A 23,508-nucleotide genomic window follows, 5' to 3' on the forward strand; every position below is an offset into this window, starting at 1 on the left:
ACCAAGAAATAAGGGTAGGAGTCATAAGAAATTACAAATCTGGTGGTATAAATTTTAGTTATACACAAACACATATACACATACACAGTTAAAGCAATTTAATTACAAAATGACAACAGTTAACAATATTGTGTTTTATATTTTAAATTTGCAACAGAGGAAAAGTTTAAGTATCTTCTCACAATAAAAAATGTTAACAACGATAGTTACTCTGATTATGGTGAGTCCTCTAGACTTAATGTGATGATTAAACCATTAAATCTACACTCTCTATATATAATTCTTAATTTTCAATAAGAACTCAAAGTTGAATACAGAATACCTTTACTTTCATAAACCATTTACTATTTGCTATTAATTTTATAATTCATTAGGTGAATTTCAAAAACATGCAAAAATTTTTGTCAGAAGTTTGCATTCCATCAGAAGTTTCAGATTTTTTTTTCTTAAGTTACATCAGTGAGGGTTCTTGGTTTTGTTCTATATCTATCTATGGAAAAGTTTACTATTTTATGTGTTAATTAAGACATTGACCTACATGATATTTGTTTACTTACTTCATGTTGTTCATATCCAGCAAGACATTAAACTGCACTTTTGTTATAAAGTATTATGTAACACTTTATGAAAAAATGAGTAGTCTGCATAGTTGCAATATTATGTCTGTTTATGGATATATGTAAGAAAATTCATTCACACATACATTTTTATTTTTATTTTTTTTACTTATTTTTAATCTCTACTATTTTATTTTTTTCTTTATTAATTACACTTTATTCACTTTGTATCCCCCCTGTGGTTCTCTCCCTCCTCCCCTCCCAAACCTTCCCTTCCTCCCCCCCTGCATGCATGCCCCTCCCCAAGTCCACTGATAGGGGAGGACTTCTTTTCCTTCCTTCTGATCCTAGTCAATTAGGTCTCATCAGGAGTGGCTGCGTTATCTTCTACTGTGGCCTGGTATTGTTGCTTCCCCCTCAGGGGGAGGTAATTAAAGAGCAGGCCAATCAGTTCATTTCAGAGACAGTCCCTGTTCCTATTACAATGGACAATTTTCTTGATAGATTCCATCTACCAAAATTAAATGAAAACCAGGTAGAAAGATTGAACAGCCCTATATCCCCCAAGGAAATTGAAGCAGCCATCAACAGCTTCACTTCCAAAAAAAAGCCCAGGGCCAGATGGTTTCAGTGCAGAATTCTTCCTGACCTTCAAAGAAATGCTAACTCCAATTCTCTCTAAATTATTCCACAAAATAGAAACAGAAGGAATATTACCAAACTCATTCTATGAAGCCACAGTCACCTCAATACCTAAACCACAGAAAGACCCAACAAAAAAAAGAGAACTTCAGACCTATCTTTCTTATGAACATTGATGCAAAGATACTCAACAAAATACTTGCAAACCGAATCCAAGAACAGATCAAAGACATCATCCACTACGACCAAGTAGGCTTCATCCCAGGCATGCAGGGGCGGTTCAATATACGGAAATCCATCAATGTGATCCACCACATAAACCAACTGAAGGAGAAAAACCACATGATTATCTCCTTAGATGCTGAAAAGGCATTTGACAAAATTGAACATCCATTCATGATTAAAGTATTGGAGAGATCAGGGATAGAAGGCACATAACTGAACATAGTAAAGGCAAAATACAGTAAGCCTATAGCCAACATCAAACTCAATGGAGAGAAACTTAAATCATTCCCACTGAAATCAGGGACAAGGCAAGGCTGTCCACTCTCTCCATACCTCTTTAACATTGATCTTGAATTCCTAGCTAGAGCAATACATTTTTAATAGTACAATAATTTTTTTGTCTCAGGACATTGTAGCCTACTTTTAGTGATTAAATTTTGTGGACATAAACCTTGATCTAGAATAAACAGTAGAAATAATAAAGCTTTTAAGCTGGTTCTGAAATATCTTCTATGAAGTAATTGAAAGGTCTCTTAATTCTTTTTTGTATGTATCTGTCATGCTGTAATAGTATGCAAATAGTGCATGATTATTTAAATGAAGTGGAGTATGCAGTATTAACTTAGAAAATAAGGGCCATGAAACATACCAGGCCCACCAAAGCCTTAAAAAAATCTCTCATCTCTTGGGTCTAAAGAGTCAGTGGGAAGACCTGAAAACATGAAGGCACTGGTAGATGTAAACTTTGGAAATAGGCCTACATAACAACTGTTTTAAGCCTTGGCTAGATACTCCAGCCACTGCAATCCTTAGGTCATCAAGGAGTGAGTTGAAAAGAGTTATTAAGCTCTTTCTTCTCCATTATGCTTTGAAGGAGTATGTGCCTCATAAGTTCAGATATTTGAACACTTAGATTCAGTTGGTAGTGCTGTTTGGAGAAATTTAGGATACGCAACATTATAAGAGGAAGTACATCACTAGATGCAAACTTTGAGAGTTTAAAGCTTTCGTCCACATTGGCTTTGCTTTTTCTCTTTATGCTTGTGGTTGGTAATCTAAACTCTTAGCATCCTGAAGTGGCTACCATGCCAGCCTGATACCATTCCTCTATACTATGGTAAGCTATTATCACTCTGGAACCATAAGCCAAAAAATACCCTCTTTATTTTTTTCAGTACTGTGCATTGATCATTTTAGTACTGTGACAAAGAAGCAATCAAACTAGTCTTCAGTGCTCACTTCTCTTTTAGTGATTTCTTTTGGGTCAACACAATCAGAATGAGTATGTCAAAGAATCAGGTTGACAGAGTTCATTAAGATCAGTTTCCTGGTCATAAGTCTCAATGTCTGCTTGGATAGTATACAGGGCAGAGCCTTTCAGAGGCCCTCTGTGGCAGGTTCCTAGCTAGTTTCCTGTTTTCTTCTTCTTTTGATATCCTTCCTCTTTGCCTTTTGGGATAGGGATTGAGCATTTAGTCATGGTCTTTCTCTTGATTAGTTTCTTTAGATGTACAGATTTTAGTAGGTTTATCCTATATTACATGTCTATATGAGTGAGTATATACTGTGTGTAACTTTCTGCTTCTGGGACAGCTCACTCAGGATGATCCTTTCCAGATCCCACCATTTACCTTTAAATTTATTGATTTCCTTATTTTTCATTGCTGAGTAATATAATTGGGCAGTGTGCATGGAATCTTATGTAAGAAGTGGGTAATAATAAAATCTGGAGAGGACAGGAACTCCACAAGGAGAGCAACAGAACCAGAAAATTTGAACACAGGGGTCTTCCCAGAGACTCATATTCCAACCATGTACCATGCATGGAGATAACCTAGAACCCCTGCACAGATGTAGCCCATGGCATTTTAGTGTCCAAGTGGGTTACATAGTAATGGGAAGAGGGACTGCCTTTGACATAACCTGATTGGCCTGCTCTTTGATCACCTCCCCCTAAGGGGGGAGCAGTCTTACCACCCCACAGAAGATGACAATGCAGCCACTACTGATGAGATCTGATAGACTAAGATCAGAAGGAAGGAGAGGAGGACCTCCCCTATCAGTGGACTTGGGTAGGGGCATGCATGAAGAAGGGAGAAGGTGGATGGGATCGGGAGGGGAGAATGGAGGGGCTTATGGGGAATACAAAGTGAATAAAGTGTAATTAATAATAAAAAAATACAATTCGTTGTAAAAAAATCATTTTCCTCGGAAGTAGAAAGGATAACAAATAGTAACGTATAAAATTTCATGAAAAAAGAAAAAAATGTCTTAAAATTAAACTGATTTGTTTGTGCATGTACACCAGTAATAATAGAAATGAATACTACCCCAGGTTGTATTGCTAATATAGAAGATTTATTATTAAACTGATATGTTTAGAATAACATTTTGTAAATGCTACAAGCTTTTCCAATAATGAAGTGTCAAAATCAGCCTGTTAAGTAATTCACAAAAGACATTAAAAGCAAAATTAATACACTTATGTTAAAATCTAAGTTCTATAATAAAAAATATCTAAGAAAGGCTAAGCAGTTTTGAAATCATGCTACAAAGACATTCCCTGCTGTTAGACTTTAGCTTGTTATTAATCTTCAATTCTGTTAATATAGCAGTGATGTATTCCTTTTCAACTCATGTATCTTTGGTTTGAAAGTCTGTAATTCTGTCACAGTACTGTCAAACTGTTTCCACCAGAGCTCACCTATTAATGTTCTTTTTTTAAATTTCATTATAGAGTGTCTATGTGAGTTATTACCCGTTTCATTTACTGACTGCACACACATCATCTGTCATATGCATTTAACAATTCCTTTTTCAATTTTTTCTTGATCTTTATCAAAATTTTAAAGTATTTACAAGGCATATGTATTATTTTCCCTGTGTCAAATTCCATTATATACTTTCATCTCCTTTATGTACTAATTATTACTTTTATTGGTAGTTTATTTTGGCATAAAGAAAAGTTCAAACAGTATTTGTAATATTTTAATAAGTAGCTAAATGAAATTTCTTAGTGCTGAATACTTTACTTTTAGAATGATATGAGCTCTTACTTGATAGTTTCTATATTTCTTGAGCCATATTATAACCTTTCTTAGTGGTCCACGATGGCTCAAGAGTTGAGAGAACTTGTTGCCCTTGCAGAATATAAGCAAGGCCCTGCCCCCAGACTATACTAAAGCTGTAATGGTCTTTTCCAGCCTCTCCAGAAGCCAGTGGCCAATCTCAGCACCACAGGGGGAAAAAAGGCCTCAGATCAGGTCACAAAATCTTATCACCAAACCCAGTTTCAAGCTTTTATCCTGTTCAGTTCTTTACTGCTTCTTGTGCAAGCAGAGGCATCCACCCTCTTATATATTTCCTAATAAATCTATTTCTGAGGCTTGTTGTGCTCTGTAACTTTGTGGTATTTCTTAATTTCTAACTTCCAGGATACCTTTCCATTCACAGCTCTATCACTTGCACTGGGAATACCTTTCCTCTCTGAGTTTTAACATATACACAGAAGACCTATCTTTGGTTCCCCACACCCAAATGGTGACTCATAACTCTGTAACTCTAATTCAAGGGAATCCATTCTGTTACTTCCTGAGGCACACATATGGTGCACATACATGCAGACAAACACACATATACAAAATTATATCTATATCTATATCTATATCTATATCTATATCTATATCTATATCTATATCTATATCTATCTATCTATCTAGTTTTAGGAATGGATCAATATATACTTACAAACAAATAAAAATTTACTAATTTTAATATAAATAATATTTTCTTTATAAAAATTAGGTATTGTTTCTATAAAAATCTGAAAGCTACTTTTTGTTGGGGCTTGGTCTGGTTATATATGTATTCAGATGCTAAGTGCTGGGTTACATGATCTGGGTGCAGTTCAAATGGGTGTATTCTCATGTACACCAAACAGTGTTGTATAAAATTTGCTGTCCAATTATCTCTGGTTGGTTAATAAAGGAAAGCTTGTAACTGGATAGAAGAGAAGTAGGCAGGGTTTTGATTACAAGCTTGGGTTTCAGGTAGGGACCACAAAGTAGAAAAGAGGAGGAGAAAGGACAAAGATGGAGAGAAAGGGTGTGGCCTGATGAAGCAGCTATACCCTAGACATAATGAATACTGACAAGTAACTTGGGTAGTATGGCTGGGAAGTAACAGAATACCTTGGAAAATCAGTATAAATCATACCTGTCCAGTTATTGTGCTAAAGCTTGTTAAATAAATCAATTGGTCTCTGTCACAATTATTTGGAACTATCCATGTTAGAAAAGCCTTTCAAAATTAATAAATTTTCTACAATATTTTATTTTGGGCATGACTTATCTATGTATTTATACCATAATATAAAATTGGAAGTCACAATTTAACATGTGGGAATTGGTTCTTTATTTCCACAGTATAGGTTCCAGCTATCCATGTATTCTATACCAATGTGGGTCATCATGGTCATCATGGTCCCCATGTCTATGGAGCAATCTTGGTTGCCTGTGTATAACTTTTTGTTTATTGGTGTATTCTCAATTTTAAAGAATAAAAATTTTCAAGTATTACATAACTTTTTCTAAAATATTCAAATTATTCTCACACATGTTAATCTTATTTTAATCCTTTAAAATGTGAATGTCTTCATAATTTGTCATGCAAAATTGTATAACAACATATGCCCTCATCTCTATTTTTCTACATTAATTGCATGTGTATATTCCTTTTCTGTATGTAGTTCAAAAGAATTAGTATATTGATTCACTCCTCTATAAGTTAAATTTTTATGGTGCTGGCTCTTATTCTATAAATTTACCTGAGTGATTATTTTTTTTTATTTTATTGCATTTATTTGTTATGTTGTTTTAGAAGAGTTCTTTATATATTCAGGTACAAGGCCTTACACACACACACACACACACACACACACACACACACACAGATTTTACATTGTATAATAAGTTTGTAGTCTTACCAAATGGCTTACTTTTTAATTCTTCTGATAGCTAACTGGTTACCAAGATTTCATTACTTATTCATTGTATAGGGCTTTCTGTGTCTTTAAAAAGTCCCTTTTTACCTAGACATTTAGGAAATTTTACTAAAGTATTTTCTGGATAGCATAGCTGTGCCTTTTACATTTAGATGTACAATCTGCTTGGAATTCATCTTGGTATGTGATGTAAAGCACACCAATCACATTTTGTTTTTCTCTCATGTATTTATCAATATACCAGAATTCTATTTATTGAGAAGGTAGTCTTTTGCCTTCATGATTTAGTTTTTGCATTTTGTTCTTGTGTTTTTAGTGGTTCAACCCAACACCTTTCACATATTGTAAAGTGAGCACACGCAGAAGGGGGAGAGGGAGTGGAGCTGAGAGGAGACAAGGGAGGGGGCTGCATCTGGGATACAAACTAAATAAATTGTAATAAATAAATACATACATAAAAATAAATAAATTATTTTAAAATAGAATATCAATTCCTAAATAACATATACTTTAAAAAGGCAAATTAAATCAAACTCCATAATGTATTTGGAAATGCACAAGGCCAAAATATTAAATATACAATTTTGGAAAAACAATAACATTTTAGAAGATATGTTCTACCAGATTCAGACTATAGTAATCAAGACAGCTTAGTAGAGCACATGAAACAGAAACAGAAACAGAGTCATGTATAGTCTTTTAAATTTTTTTCTGTTGCTAATCAAAATAGATTTAAGGATATTTCTTGTTTCTCTTTTTTATTAATTAATTTTGTTTAATCAATTTATATCTTGGTCACAGGTCCCTCCCTCCTTTCCTCCTTTCATTCTTTTGCTCCCATTCCCACTTTTCCTCCTGCATCTCCTCTCCCATGTTTCTCAGAATAGGGCAGCCCCACCCAGCATACACCAACTCATCTAGTTGAATGAGGACTGAGTTTGTCTTCTTCTCCTGTGACTTGTTAGGACAGTCCCATTAGGGTGAAGTGAGAAGAAGGCAGACAACATAGTCCAAGTCAAAGTTATCTCCAACTCCCCTCACTAGTGGCCCCACATGAAACCTGAGCTGCCCATCAGCTACATGTAGGTAGAGAACATAAGTCCAGTCCATGTATGGTCCTTGTTTGGTGCTTCAGACAGAGCCAGTCTTAACTTAGGGAAAAGGTGTACTGATTAATTATTTTAATTCTAGTTTGTGATGTTAGCTTTCTCACCATCTTTATTATTTTTTTTTTTTATTTTTTTTTATCAGTTACATTTTATTAACTCTGTATCCCAGCCGTGTCCCGATCCCTCATTCCCTCCCAATCCCTCCCTCCCTCCCTCATCTCCACCGTGCCCCTTTCCAAGTCCACTGATAGGGGGGACCTCCTCCCCATTCATCTGATCCTGTTTTATCAGGTATCTTCAGGACTGGCTGCAAAGCCCTCCTCTGTGGCCTAACAGGACTGCTCCTCCCTTCGGGGGTGGGGAGACCAAAGAGCCAGTCATCGAGTTCCTGTTAGAAATAGTCCCTGTTCCCCTCACTTTGGGAAACCAATTGGTTACTGAGCTACCACAGGCTACATCTGAGTGGAGGTTCTAGGTTATATCCATACATGGTCCTTGGTTGAATGTCAGTCTCAGAAAAGACCCTGTGCCCAGATATATTTGGTCCTTGTGGAGCTCCTATCCTTTCCCCATCAGACTAACTCCCCTTCTTTCTTATGATTCCCTGTACTCTGCCAAAGGTTTGGTCATGAGTCTTTGCTTTGAAAACACTGCTAGTTAGAGTCTTTCAGATGCGCTCAGTAGACTCCTGTCATACGTTCAATGCACATCCCATCTGTCTTTCTAAACGAGGATTGATCATCTTACCCCATGTCCGCTCAATTGATTATCTTTTTTAGGTGTATAGATTTCATTATGTTTATCATATCTTATAGGTCTATATAAGTGAGTATATCCCATGTTTGTCTTTCTCCTTCTGGGATATTTCACTCAGAATGATCTTTTCTAGATCCCACCATTTGCCTGCAAATTTCATGATTTCCTCCTTTTTGATTGCTGAGTAGTATTCCATTGTATAAAAATACCACAATTTCTGTACCCATTCCACCGTTGATGGACATCTGGGTTGTTTCCAGGTTCTGGCTATTACAAATAGAGCTGCTATAAACATGGTTGAGCAAGTGTCCTTTTTGTGTACTTGAACAAAATTTGGGTATATACCTAGCAGTGGTATAGCTGGGTCTGGAGGAAGCACTATTCCTATTTGTCTTAGAAAGCGCCAGATAGCTTTCCAGAGTGGTTGTACCAGTTTACATTCCCACCAGCAGTGGAGGAGGGTTCCCCTTTCTCCACAACCTCTCCAGCATGTGTTATCGCTTGAGTTTTTCATCTTGGCCATTCTGATGGGTGTAAGGTGATATCTCAGGGTCGTTTTGATTTGCATTTCCCTGATGGCTAATGAGGATGAGCATTTCTTTAAGTGTTTTTCTGCCATTCGATATTCCTCTTTCGAGAATTCTCTGTTTAGCTCTGTTCCCCATTTTTTAATTGGATTACTTGGATTGCTGCTTTTCAGCTTCTTTAGTTCTTTGTATATACTGGATATTAGTCCTCTGTCAGATAAAGGGTTAGTGAAGATTCTTTCCCAATCTGTAGGCAGTCGTTTTGTTTTGATGACGGTATCCTTTGCTTTACAGAAACTTTTCAGTTTCATGAGGTCCCATTTATTGATTGTTGCTCTTAGAGCCTGTGCTGTTGGTGTTCTGTTCAGGAAGTTGTCTCCTGTGCCAATGAGTTCTAGGCTGTTCCCCACTTTTTTTTCCAATTGATTTAGGGTATCTGGTTTTATGTTGAGGTCCTTGATCCACTTTGACTTTAGTTTTGTGCAGGGTGATAAATATGGATCTATTTTCATTTTTCTGCATGTAGACATCCAGTTGGTCCAGCACCATTTGTTGAAGATGCTGTCTTTTTTCCATTGAATGGAATTGGCTTCTTTGTCGAATATCGAGTATTCATAGGTGTGTGGATTTATTTCTGGGTCTTCTATGCGGTTCCATTGATCCTCCTTTCTGTTTCTATGCCAATACCATGCAGTTTTTATTACTGTTGCCCTGTAGTACAGCCTGAGATCAGGGATGGAGATACCTCCAGATGATCTGTTGTTGTACAGGATCGTTTTGGAGATTCTGGGTTTTTTGTTTCTCCATATGAAGCTGAGAATCTTTTTTTCAAGGTCTGTAAAGAATTGAGTTGGTATTTTGATGGGAATTGCATTGAATCTGTAGATTGCTTTTGGCAGTATGGCCATTTTCACAATGTTAATCCTACCAATCCATGAGCACGGGAGATCTTTCCATCTTCTGATATCTTCTTCGATTTCTTTCTTCAGAGACTTGAAGTTTTTCTCAAACAGGTCTTTCACTTGCTTGGTTAGAGTCACACCAAGGTACTTTATGTTATTAGTGGCTATTGTAAAGGGTGTTGTTTCCCTAATTTCTTTCTCAGCCTTTTTGTCTTTGGTATATAGGAGGGCTTCTGATTTTTTTGAGTTGATTTTGTATCCTGCCACTTTGCTGAAGGTGTTTATCAGCTGAAGGAGTTCTCTGGTTGAATTTTTGGGGTCGCTCATGTATGCTATCATATCATCTGCAAATAGTGACACTTTGACCTCTTCCTTTCCGATTTGTATCCCCTTGATCTCCTTTAGTTGTCTTATTGCTCTGGCTAGGACTTCAAGTACTATGTTGAAGAGATATGGGGACAATGGACAGCCTTGTCTTGTCCCTGATTTCAGTGGGATTGATTTAAGTTTCTCTCCATTGAATTTGATGTTAGCTATAGGCTTGCTATATATTGCCTTTACTATGTTTAGGTATGTGCCTTGTATCCCTGATCTCTCCAAGACTTTAAACATGAATGGGTGTTGGACTTTGTCAAATGCTTTTTCGGCATCTAAGGAGATGATCATGTGGTTTTTCTCCTTCAGTTTGTTTATGTAGTGGATTACATTGATGGATTTCCGTATGTTGAACCACCCTTGCATGCCTGGGATGAAGCCTACTTGGTCATGGTGGATGATATCTTTGATGTCTTCTTGGATTCGGTTTGCAAGTATTTTATTGAGTATTTTTGCGTCAATGTTCATAAGAGAGATAGGCCTAAAGTTCTCTTTTTTTGTTGGGTCTTTGTGTGGTTTAGGTATTAAGGTGACTGTGGCTTCATAGAATGAGTTTGGTAGTGTTCCTTCTGTTTCTATTTTGTGGAATAGCTTGAGGAGAATTGGAGTTAGCACTTCTTTGAAGGTCTTGTAGAATTCTGCGCTGAAGCCATCTGGTCCAGGGCTTTTTTTGGAGGGGAGACTATTAATGACTGCTTCGATTTCCTTGGGAGATATAGGGCTATTCAGTCTTTCTACCTGATCTTGACTTAGTTTTGGTAGATGGAATCTTTCAAGAAAATTATTCATTTCATTTAGATTCTCAAATTTTGTGGCCTATAGGCTTTTGTAGTATGACCTAATAATTGTTTGGATTTGCTCAATGTCTGTGGTTATGTCCCCATTTTCATTTCTGATTTTGCTGATCTGGATAGTTTCTCTCTGCTTTTTAGTTAGTTTGGCTAAGGGTTTGTCTATCTTGTTGATTTTCTCAAAGAACCAGCTTTTGGTTTCATTGATTCTTTGGATAGTTTTATTTGTTTCTAGTTGATTGATTTCAGCCCTTAGTTTGATTATTTCCAGCCGTCTGCTCCTCTTGGGTGTATCTGCTTCTTTTTTTTCTATGGTTTTCAGTTGGGCCATTAAGTTGTTTGTATGTGATGTTAAGAATTTCTTCTTGCAGGCACTTAGTGCTATAAATTTTCCTCTGAGCACTGCTTTCAATGTGTCCCATAAATTTGGGTATGTTGTGCCTTCCTTTTCATTGAATTCTAGGAAGTCTTTAATTTCTTTCTTTATTTTTTCCTTAACCCAGCTGTCATTGAGTAGTAAGTTGTTCAGTTTCCATGTGCGTGTCGGCTTTTTGTTGTTTCTGTTGTTGTTGAGGTCGAGCTTTAGTCCATGGTGGTCAGATAGTATACAAGGGATTATTTCAATCCTTTTGTATCTGTTGAGGCTTGCTTTGTGGCCCACTATATGGTCTATTTTGGAAAAGGTTCCATGGGGTGCTGAAAAGAAGGTGTACTCTTTTGAGTTTGGGTGAAATGATCTGTAGACGTCTATTAGGTCCATTTGATTTAGGGATTCTGTGAGTGCTTTTATTTCCCTATTTGGTGTCTGTCTAGTTGATCTGTCCCTTGGTGAGAGTGGAGTGTTGAAGTCTCCCACTATTAATGTATTAGGATCAATGTATGATTTAAGCTTTAATAATGTTTCATTTACGAATGTCGGTGCTCTTGTATTTGGGGCATAGATATTCAAGATTGTGATGTCCTCTTGGTAGATTTTTCCTTTGATGAGAATATAGTGGCCCTCCTTATCTTTTTTGATTAACTTGGGTTGAAAATCTATTTTATTAGATATTAGGATGGCTACTCCAGCTTGTTTTCTGGAACCGTTTGCTTGAAAAACAGTTTTCCAGCCCTTTACTCTGAGGTAGTGTTTGTCTTTGTTGCATAGGTGTGTTTCTTGGATGCAACAGAATGTTGGATCCTGTTTCCTTAACCATTCTGTTAGCCTGTGTCTTTTTATTGGTGAGTTGAGTCCATTGATATTGATAGATAATAGTGACCAATGCATGTTAGTTCCTTTTGTAATGGAGTCGATGATCTAACCCTGATTCATTGCTTGTTTTCTTTTCATTTTTGTTGGGACATTATCTGTATGCCCTGTTTTCTTGGGTGAATTTGTTTTCATTGGATTGGAGTTTTCCTTCTAGTATCTTCTGTAGGGATGGTTTGCTGTGTAGATATTGTATAAATTTAGTTTTGTCATGGAATATTTTGTTTTCTCCATCTATGTTGATTAAAAGCTTTGCAGGGTATAGTAGTCTGGGTTGACATTTGTGATCTCTTAGAGTCTCCATGATACTTGCCCAGGCCCTTCTGGCTTTCATAGTTTCTGATGAGAAGTCCGGCGTGATTCTGATAGGTCTACCTTCATATGTTACTTGGCCTTTTTCCCTTGCTGCTTTTAATATCTTTTCTTTGTTCTGTAGATTTAGTGTTTTGACTATGATGTGACGTGATGTGTTTCTTTTCTGGTCTAGTCTATTTGGAGTTCTGTAGGCCTCTTGTATATTTATGGACATCTCTTTCTTTAAGTTGGGAAAATTTTCTTCTATGATTTTCTTGAAAATATTTTCTGGACCTTGGAGTCTGGAGTCTTCTTTTTCGTGAATTCCTATTATTCTTAGATTTTGTCTTTTCATAGCATCCTTGATTTCTTGGATATTTTGTGATTGGAACTTTTCTGATTTTACTTTTTCTTTGAGAGAAGTATCCATTTCTGCAAGTGTGTCTTCAGCTCCAGAGATTCTCTCTTCCATCTCTTGTATTCTGTTGGTGATGCTTACTTTTGTGGTTCCTGATCTTTTCTCCAAGTTCTCTAGCTCAAGGGTTTTCTCATTTTGTGTTTTCTTTATTGATTCTAATTCTGTTTTCATGCCTTGCACCATTTCTTTCAAATGTTTGAATTTGGATTCCTGTCTCTCTACGATGGCCTCTATTTCTTTTTTCATTTCCTTCTTATATGCCACTAATTTTTCCTCTACTTGTGTATCTATTTGTTTGGCTATGTTTGCCTGTGTTTCTTTAAGGATATTGTCTATTTCTTCTTTCTTTGCCTCCAATTGACTGGTCATCTCTTTGAAAGACTTGTTCATTTCCTCCTTATGAGCCTCAAATAATTGGGCAAGCATGGCTTTAAAATCATTTTCCTGTGCTTCTGCTGAATTGGTGTATCCATCGATTTTGTGGTTTGCTGGTGAAATCATGATGTCCTGATTTATGTTGGAAGTGTTCTTTCGCCTACCTCTGGCCATTGGCTTATCTGAAACCTTCCCTGTTTGTTTTTGGATTCTGCAGATCAGACTGGTGCTGTCTCTCTCTGGTGTCTGGAGAGTTCTTCAGGAAGCTGAGCACTCTCAGCGTGTGCTGAGGACTAGCTGTACCTGTGGGAGGAAAGTACGCAGGCGCAAACGGGGCAAATGCAAGCGTGTTTGCGCGCGTGCGCGTGTGTCTGTGTGTGTAAGTGTGCGTGGATGAGTTTCTCGAGGGACAGAGTGATGGCTAATGTTGAACCCTTGAGTGTGTGGGAGGGGCTCTGTACTGTATATGTCGCAGGCGCTAATGATGATTGCAGCGCAATTTCTGGTATTAACTGTCTTAGCTCCTCAATCAGGCCCACAGGGCAGGAACTTCAATGTCCCTAGTGCCCCTCTGTTTCCCAAAGTGGGTATGTGGGTGGGAGGGGAGTTCGATGCCTGGCTTCTGATTTAGAAGGACCCAGGATCTGGGGAACTGCAGATTCTCAAGGGTGCACTCACTTACAGGCAGGTCTCTTGGCCGAGATCGTGGTATCCGGGGCTCTCTGCTCTCTGGTTTGGCCCTGCTTCTTTGATGTGTTCCGCCAGTTCTGTGCTGCTGTCACTGCCAGGTTCTGAGGTCTTGCTGCAGCTGGAGATTTCAGGGTGGTCACTTCAGCAGGGATGGGGTAATCAGGCTCTCTGTTCTCTGGTTTGGCCCTGGTTAGTCTTAAACTGGAGGGCTGTGGTGCCCCGCCAGTTCAGTACTGCTCTGCTGCCACGTCCTGCTCTAACTGGAGACTGGCTTGCTAGTCCCAATGCTTTCTGGGAAGTCCTGGGATCTCTTCGTTGTGCTCTCCAAGCTTGGGAGGCCCAGTGCCTTGTGTGTCCAGGTTGTATGACGTTTCTGCCTGGTTTCGGTGAGTATATAGCGTATTCTCTGTCACTGTGGGATTGGGCGGGTCGTACCGTCAGTGATGGCGATCCTGCGGACGCTTTCTCACCATCTTATGCTTATTGGTATTTCTTTTACCCTACAATGTTCTACCCAAATATATTTTAAATTTAAGAGCTCTAAATAGCATTGTGAAATGAATTTAAGAATATTATTTTTTAATCTCAAATATAAAATTTAAAAACCAAGCATGGTGGCATATGCCTTTAATCCCATCACTCAGGAGGCAAAGGCAGGAGGATCTCTGTGAGTTCAAGGCCAGTCTACAAAGAGAGTTCCAGGATAGGTAGGGCTGATACACAGAGAAACCCTGTCTTAAAAACAAAATAAAAAACAAATAAAATAATTTTTAAAAGATAAAAAAAAGAATATAGGTTAAATTTCTTCCTTTATTTTGTTTTCAAATATACATCCAAAATATATTAGTGTCTCAAACATGACAGTACTTTTCTCTGACACTGTACTTTCTTTCTTCTAGTCATGCTTTCCTATGAACCAATAGAAAAATATATTCAGAAAAAATGTTTTCAAGGTTACATTACTATTAGTGCCAGTACTCATTCAATTGCATGTTAATGTAGCTACATTCTTAAATTTAAAACTGAAATAGCCATAAATATATGCATATTAAAATATAATATACCTTTATGAACCTTAGTTCAACTTCTGTGTGTATCCTATAAGTAAAGGTAAGATCAGTGGTTCTTAGAGATACTCTCTGGATCACTCCATGAACCAAGCAGGATCTTTAGTTAATATGGTCTGGAAAACTTGTGCTTCATTTAAATCATACTATTCTATTTTTTAAAGTGCATGTATTTAATGTATTTGTAAAGACTTGAAGGAAATATTACTCAGGGCTATTGAAATCATAGATCTTGGAGAAGATCCTACAACTGACACTTTAGTAAATCATCATAATCCCTACCTAAACTCTAAATATTTCTTCTCATACTAAAACATAAATGTAGTGTTCTATCTCCTTTTTTACATAATATTTGATTGATTATTTGGGAATTTCACATCATGGACCCAGATCGTACTCACTTCTATGCCTTCCCAGGTCCATACACACACCCTTGTGTATGGATAAGATCCAAAAAAAGTCCAATTAGTGTTTCCCATATATATCCCTTCGATTATGGTCAAAATCCCGGTGGCCAGCTTCTTCAAAAAGCCTTCCTACCTACATTCTGCTAGAATCCATCAATTGAGGAGAGCTACACTTTAACATTTTAATCACAATTTTGAGAGTTCTCTTTTATGGCTTTATGAGTATTCATCTCTTATCAAGGGAACTTCTATTTAGAATAGGCAGAAACTATTACAGAAAAATACAACCAATCCAAGTGCAAAGTTGTAGAACTTTGTCACAATATATGATATATATATACACTAAAATTCCAGCACATAAGAATTAGGGAACATTGGAGAAGAGAAGGTAGAAAGATTGTAAGAGCTAAAGGTACGTGGAGTTTGATGTGAGATTATGACTACTAAGAATGCCAGAAACTACACCCATAAAGTCTTACCAACATTAATTCCTAAACATAAGCTGAAAAAGACAACAGAAGACATTCTATCATAGATGGAGAAATTTCCAGGATGCCTCAACCATGTGCAAATAAACAAAAAAAAAATCTATACTCAACTAGAAAATACTGCAAGTAGAATAGTCAACTGATCATCCAATACCAAATTATTCAGCCTTGTAAACATATATATATATGTATATGTATATATAACATTATAACAACTGAACAATATGTATATGTGTATTTAGAAATATAAATGTATATACATATATTTATGTAACCACAATTAATTAAAAAAAGGACCATAAATTTAAATGATAACAAGAATAGGCATGTTGGAGGGCTTAGAGGAAAGAAAAAGAATGGAAAATGAAGGGAGAAATGATGTAACCATATTATAATATCAAAGTATAATAAATTAAATGAACACAGTAATAAAATTTCAATTAAGTTTTTTTTTTACACTTACTGCTGCAAGCATCTCTCAGTACTCATAAAAGAAACCTCATTTTGTAGTAGATGGTGATTAATATACTAGTTCACTATTGATGGTATATCAGAAATAGGAAACTGTAGATTGCAAGCTTTGAATGGGACACTTACTACACAATATTTTTATGTGAATCACAGTGGTCACAGTAGGAAGACTATAAAGACTATCAAAGCTACAGATAACCTGCAGTGAAATAATATTTGGTGGCATGACAGTGTCATTGCAAACATGAATTTACAAACACAGTAGCAACAAGCACAAGACCTGCATAAAATCAAACCAGGCAAAGTCTCACAATATATGGGGGAAGGAACTCATCAAGTGTAGGCATACATTTTGGCTACTTTTCTTGGGTCTTATATTTGCTACCCTTCTTCTCCCCCTAATCTCTTCCAACCTCCCAAAACTGGGTAATTGAGAAAGAAGGTTAAAGAAAAAAGGAGGTGTGTACCTCTTTAGCCAACTTCCTGATGATCAGAGCTGTTGGGTACTTTGGGGAAAAGTTGACATTCACTGTCAGAATATTCAGTTCTCATGATCAGTTCTTTGTGATTGATTACTTGAAATAAAACTATAAGCCACATCAAACTACAAACAGGCAACAGAGCAACATAATCAATAGGCACAACAAGAGCAGGAAGAGAAGCAGCCTCTCTTTTGAGCATTCATGGCTCCTTTCTGGGATTTGGCATTTATAAAATTTAAAAAGTTCCCAGAATTCAAAATATCACACATATGCAGAAACTATCTGAAGTTAACAAAACGACAACCCTCTTAGGGTAGGAGAAAAATCATATTTAGAAACTGTGGACAATCTGAAGCAACTCCATATCTCACACATTGAATTAAAACAAAATATAATATATAACATAACTGGGGTTTAAATAAAACAAAATTCTCACCACGATAAAGACCAATTTCTATCAAATCATCTATTGGTAATATAAAATATATAGGAAAAGGATAGTTACTTTTCATTTTAAATGCATATCCTAAGAAGTCTACCATTGTAAGGCAAAAAATAAGAATTAGAATCAATAAAGAAAACACTGGAGCTGGAGAACTTAGAGAAAAGATCAGGAACCACAAAGGTAAGCATTATGAATAGAACACAAGAAAAGGAACAGAGAATCTCTGGTGCTGAAGATATACTGGCAGAAACTGATATTTCTCTCAAAGAAAAAGTAAAATCAGAAAAGGTCCAAAGACAAAAACATCTGAGAAATAAAACACACCATAAAAAGACAAAATCTAAGATGAAAAAGAAGATTCCAGGCTCCAAGGTCCAGAAAATATCTTCAAGAAAATCAAAGAAGAAAATTGTCTAAACTTATAAAGAAAGAGATGTCCATAAACATACAAGAGGCCTACAGAGCACCAAATAGACCAGACCAGAAAAGAAACTCCTCATGGCACGTCATAATCAAAACACTAAATCAACAGAAGAAAAGATATTAAAAGCATCAAGGGAAAAAAGCCAAGTAACAAATAAAGGTAGACCTATCAAAATCACACCAGACTTCTCATCAGAAACTATGAAAGCCAAAAGGGCCTGGGCAGATATCATCCAGACTTTAAGGGACCACAAATACCAACCTAGACCACAGTACCCAGCAAAGCTTTCAATCAACATAGATGGAGAAAACAAATATTCCATGACAAAACTAAATTTAAGCAATATCTACAAAGCAAAACTGCCCTACAGAAGATACCAGAAAAAAATCCAATGAAAACAACTATACCCAAGAAAATATAGGATACAGCTAATCGCCCCCCAAAAATTAAGAGAAAACAGGCAATGAATCACAGTAAGATCACAACTACAAAATAAAACGAACTAATATTCATTGGTCACTATTATCTATCAACATCAATGGACTCAACTCTCCATTTAAAAGACACATCCAAGAAGTGCATCTAAGAAACAAAGATAAACACAAAGTCGGAGTAAAGGGCTGGAAAAATGTTCAAGCAAATGGACACAGAAAAGAAGCTGGGGTAGCTATCCGAATATCTAATAAAAGAGATTTTCAACCAAAATTAATCAAAAAAGATGAAGAAGGGCACTACAGTCTCATCAAAGGAAAAATCCACCAAGAGAACATCACAATTCCGAACATCTTTGCCCCAAATACAAGAGTGCCTACAATCGTAAATGAAACATTATTAAAGTTTAAATCACACATCAATCCCAGATTCAATACCGCACTCTCTCCAAGGGACAGATCATCTAGACAGAAACCAAATAGGGAAATAAAGGCCTTTCCAGAGGCCTTAATTCAATAGGACCTAATAGATGTCTACAAAACTTTTCATCCAAACTCAAAAGAGTATACCTTCTTTTCAGCACTTCATGGAATGGTCACAAAGCAAGCCTCAACAGATACAAGAAGTTAGAAATAATTCCCTGTATTCTATCTGACCACCATGGACTAAAGTTTGGCCTCAACAACAATGAAATAGCAAAAAGCCTACATTCACATGGAAACTGAAAAACTTGCTACTCAATGACAGCTGGGCTAAGGAAAAGCAATAAAGAAAGAAAGTATAGACTTTCTAGAATTCAATGAAAATGAAGATACAACATTTCTGATTTTATAGGACACAATGAAAATTCAAAGCACTAACTGCCTTCAAGAAGAAATTTGTAATATCTCATACAAACAACTTAATGTCCCAACTAAAATCTCTATGAAAATAAAAGAAACACATACACACAAGAGGAGTAGACAGCTGGAAATAATCAAACTCAAGGCTGAAATCAATAAATTTGAATCAAATAAAGCTATTCAAAGAATCAAACAAACCAAGAACAGGTACTTTGAGAAAATCAACAAGATAGACAAAATCTTAGCTAAATAACTAAAAGGCAGAGAGAAACTATCCAAATCAGCAAAATCAGTAATGAAAAGGGGGACATAACTACAGACACTGAGGAAAACCAAACAATCATTAGGTCATACTACAAAAGCCTATATGCCACAAAAGTTGAAAATCTAAAAGAAATGGACAATTTTCTTGTAGATTCCATCTACCAAAATTAAGTCAAGATCAGGTAGAAAAACTGGATAGTCCGATATCCCCCAAGGAAATGGAAGCAGTCATCAACAGTCTCCCTTCCATAAAAAGCCCTGGGCCAGATGGTTTCAGGGCAGAATTCTGTCAGACCTTCAAAGAAGTGCTAACAACAATTCTCTTCAAAATAGTCCACAAAATAGAAACAGAAGGAAAATTACCAAACTCATTCTATGAAGCCACAGTCACCTGCATAACTAAACCACACTAAGACCCAACAAAAAAAGAGAACTTCAGACCTATCTATCTTATGAACATTGATGCAAATATATTCAATAAAATACTTGCAAACTGAATCCACTGATACATAAAAGATATCATTTGCCATGACTAAGTAGTCTTCAAACCAGGTTTGCAAGAGTATTTCAACATACAGAAATCCATCAATGTAATCCACCATATAAACAAACTGAGGGAGAAAAACCACATCATCATCTCCTTAGATGCCTAAAAAGCATTTGACAAAATCCAGCACCCATTCATGTTTAAAGTCTTGGAGAGATCAGGGATACAAGGCACATAACTGAACATAGTAAAGGCAATATACAGCAAGCCTATAGGCAACATCAAACTCAATGGAAAGAAGTGTAAAATAATTCCTCTGAAATCAGTGATGAGGCAAGGCTGCCTGTTCTCTCCATATGTCTTCAAAATAGTACTTGAAGTCCTAGGTAGAGCAATCAGACAAGTAAAGGAGATCAAGGGATACAAATCCGAAATAAAGAGGTCAAAGTTTCACTATTCACAGATATGATAGTATACCTTAGTTACCCCAAAAATCCAAACAAAGAACCCCTTCAGCTGATAAACACCTTCAACAAAGTTGCTACATACAAAATTAACAGAAAAAAAAATCAGATGCCCTCCTCTATACTCAAAACAAAAGGGTCAAGAAAGACATCATGGAAAGAACACCCTTCACAAGAGCCACTAATAACATAAAGTACCTTGGAGTGACTCTAACCAAGCAGGTGAAAGTCCTGTTTAAAAAGAACCTTCTAGTTTCTGAAGAAAGAAATTGAGGTAGATATCAGAAGAAGGGAAAATCTCCCATGCTCATGGATCAGTAGGATTAATGCAGTGAAAATGGCCATCCTGGCAAAAGCAATCAACAGATTCAATGCAATTTCCATAAAAATACCAACACAATTCTTTGTAGACCTTGAGAGAAAAATTTTCAACTTCATATGGAGAAACAAAAAAAAATTCCAGGATTTCCAAAATGATTCTCTACAACAGATAGTCTCACGGTATCTCCATCCCTGATCTCAAGCTGTACTACAGAGCAATAGTAATAAAAACTGCATGGTATTGGCATACAAACAGGAAGGAGGATCAATGGAGCCAAATAGAAGACCTGGAAATATTTCCCACACACCTATGAATACTTGATTGTTGACAAAGAAGCCAAATCCATTCAATGGAAAAAAAGACAGCTTCTTCAATTAATGGTGCTCTTCCAAATGAGGGTCTACATGCAGAAAAATGAAAATAGATCCATATTTATCACCTTGCACAAAACTAAAGTCCAAGTGGATCAAAGACCTCAACATAAAACCAGATACACTAATTCAGTGAGAAGAAAAAGTGGGGAAGAGCCTTGAACTCATTGGCACAGGAGACAACTTCCTGAACAGAACACCAACAGCACAGGCTCTAAGAGCAACAATAAACAAATGGGACCACTTGAAACTGAAAAGTTTTGTAAATCAAAAGACACTGTTGTTTGAACAAAATGACAGCCTACAGACTGGGAAAGATCCTTCACCAACTTATATCTGACAAAGGGGTGATATCCAGAATATATAAAGAACTAAAGAAGTTAAAAGGCAATAAATCAAGCAATCCAATTCAGAAATATGGTGGAGATCTAAAGAGAGAATTCCCTGTAGAAAAATATAGGATGGCAGAGAAACACTTATAAAGATGCTCATCTTCCTTAGCCATCAGAGAGATGCCAATTGATTGAGATTTCATCTTAAACCCATCAGAATGGCTAAGATCAAAAACTCAAGTAACAGCACATGCTGGAGAGGTTGTGTAGAAAAGGGAGCCCTCTTCCATTGCTGGTGGGAATGTAAACTTTTACAACTACTTTGGAAAATCAATCTGGCTCTTTCTCAGACAATTGGGAATACTGCTATCTCCAGATCCAGCTGTACTACTCCTAGTCATATATCCAAAAGATGCTCAAGTACACAACAAAGACATTTGCTCAACCATGTTTGTAGCAGCTTTATTCGTAATAAGCAGAACCTGGAAACAACCCAGAGGTCCCTTGACAAAGGAATGGATACAGAAATTGTGGTACATTTACACAATGGAATACCACTCAGCAATTAAAAATGAGGAAACCATGAAATTCACAGGCAAATGGTGGGATCTAGAAAAGATCATCCTTTGTGAGGTATCCCAGGAGCAGTAAGACACAGATGGTATATAATAACTTATAAGTCGGTACAAGACCTATAAGGTAAATATACTAAAATCTGTATACCTAAAGTAGATAAAGAAGAAATTGGACCCAGGGTAAGATGATCAACCCTCATTTAGAAAGACAAATGGGATGAACATTGGATGTAGGAGAAAAGTAGTGACAGGATAGGCGCTTAGCACAGAGGTGAAAGACTACCTAGCAGTGTATTAAAGCAGATACTGAGACTCATAACCAAACCTACGGCAGAGTGCAGGGAATCATGTGAAAGAAGTGAGAGTTAGTTTGATCTGGAGAGAACAAGAGCTCCAGATGGACATAATATATCAGGGCACAGGAGTCTTCTATGAGACTCCAACCAAGAATGATGGGTGGATATAACCTACGACCCCTGCTTGGAGGTAGCTCATTATCCAAGTGAGTTCCCTAGTAACTCCTCCCAGAGAGGAGCCTCCTTGCTAGGCCACAGGGGATTACATTGTAGCCAGTCCTGAAGAAACTGGATAAGCTAGGGTCAGAGGGAAAGCAGGAGGGGTTCCCCTATGGAAAGGTTCAGGGAGGAGATGAGGAGGGAGTGTGGGATTGGGAGGGAATGAGGGAGCAGGCTACAGCTAGGTTTACAAAGTTAATAAATTGTAACTAATATTAAAAAAAATAAAAAGAACTCTACACTTGCTGCAGTAGATGATTATTCACCCATTTATATTGAGTCAGATAGCTTACTTAAAGATTTGTGAAGTCAAATTATCCACAGTAGAATTTATAAAACAATTTCTACTGACATTTATGTATTATATATAATGCATAACATATAACACAATGTTTAATGAATAAATTATACCGTAATATACTTTGTGCCCTCAAAGATAAATTAACAGCATTAGTATTCAGAGAAAAATTGGTTTTCATATCAAGAAAGAGTTTAGTTTCCATGTTTTGATTTCATATCTGCTAAATTCATGACACCTAATATATTATGTTAATTTTAGAAATTCCTTCAGTTTATAATTTCCATGTTGTTGATTCCTTTTGAGGAGAAACCCTTCACTGATAACAAGACTTCTTGGTTTTGCATAAAATACATGGCAACATTTTTTCTGAGGATCCCTTCATATAGGGATGTCTCTATTTTAGGAGTGCTTGTGCTTAAAGTACTAGACAACAAATAATTTCTCTTAAGATATTTTCTAAATTATTTGCAGAAGTTACGCATCAAGTCTCATCCTCACATTGCAGATAAATATCTCTCTACAGAGAGACATGAGAAAGTCATCAAAATGTCAGGAGAACTATATAACCACTAAAGTCAAAACTCAATTTTAGATCTCTACAAATAGGATGTAAAATGATATGCCAGAAAGAAAGGACATGTTCAAATAAAGAGCTCAGAGTGAAATACTAATTTATGGACATTTTAATATATGTTTTTCTCTCATCTACTTCAACTAAAGACTTTAAAACTTAAAAATGAGAATACAGTTCCCAATTATTTGATATATGACTTCTACAGGAATTCTGAGTAGTAGGAGGATACTCAACAATTACCAAAATGTACAGAAAAAAAGTTTATATCTTTATGACATAACTAGAGTCTTCGATATGATTTCTACCCTACTGTCTCCTTCTTCCAACTCCTAT

Source organism: Meriones unguiculatus (genome assembly GCF_030254825.1).
Source record: "Meriones unguiculatus strain TT.TT164.6M chromosome X unlocalized genomic scaffold, Bangor_MerUng_6.1 ChrX_unordered_Scaffold_31, whole genome shotgun sequence".
Classification (NCBI taxonomy): Eukaryota; Metazoa; Chordata; class Mammalia; order Rodentia; family Muridae; genus Meriones; species Meriones unguiculatus.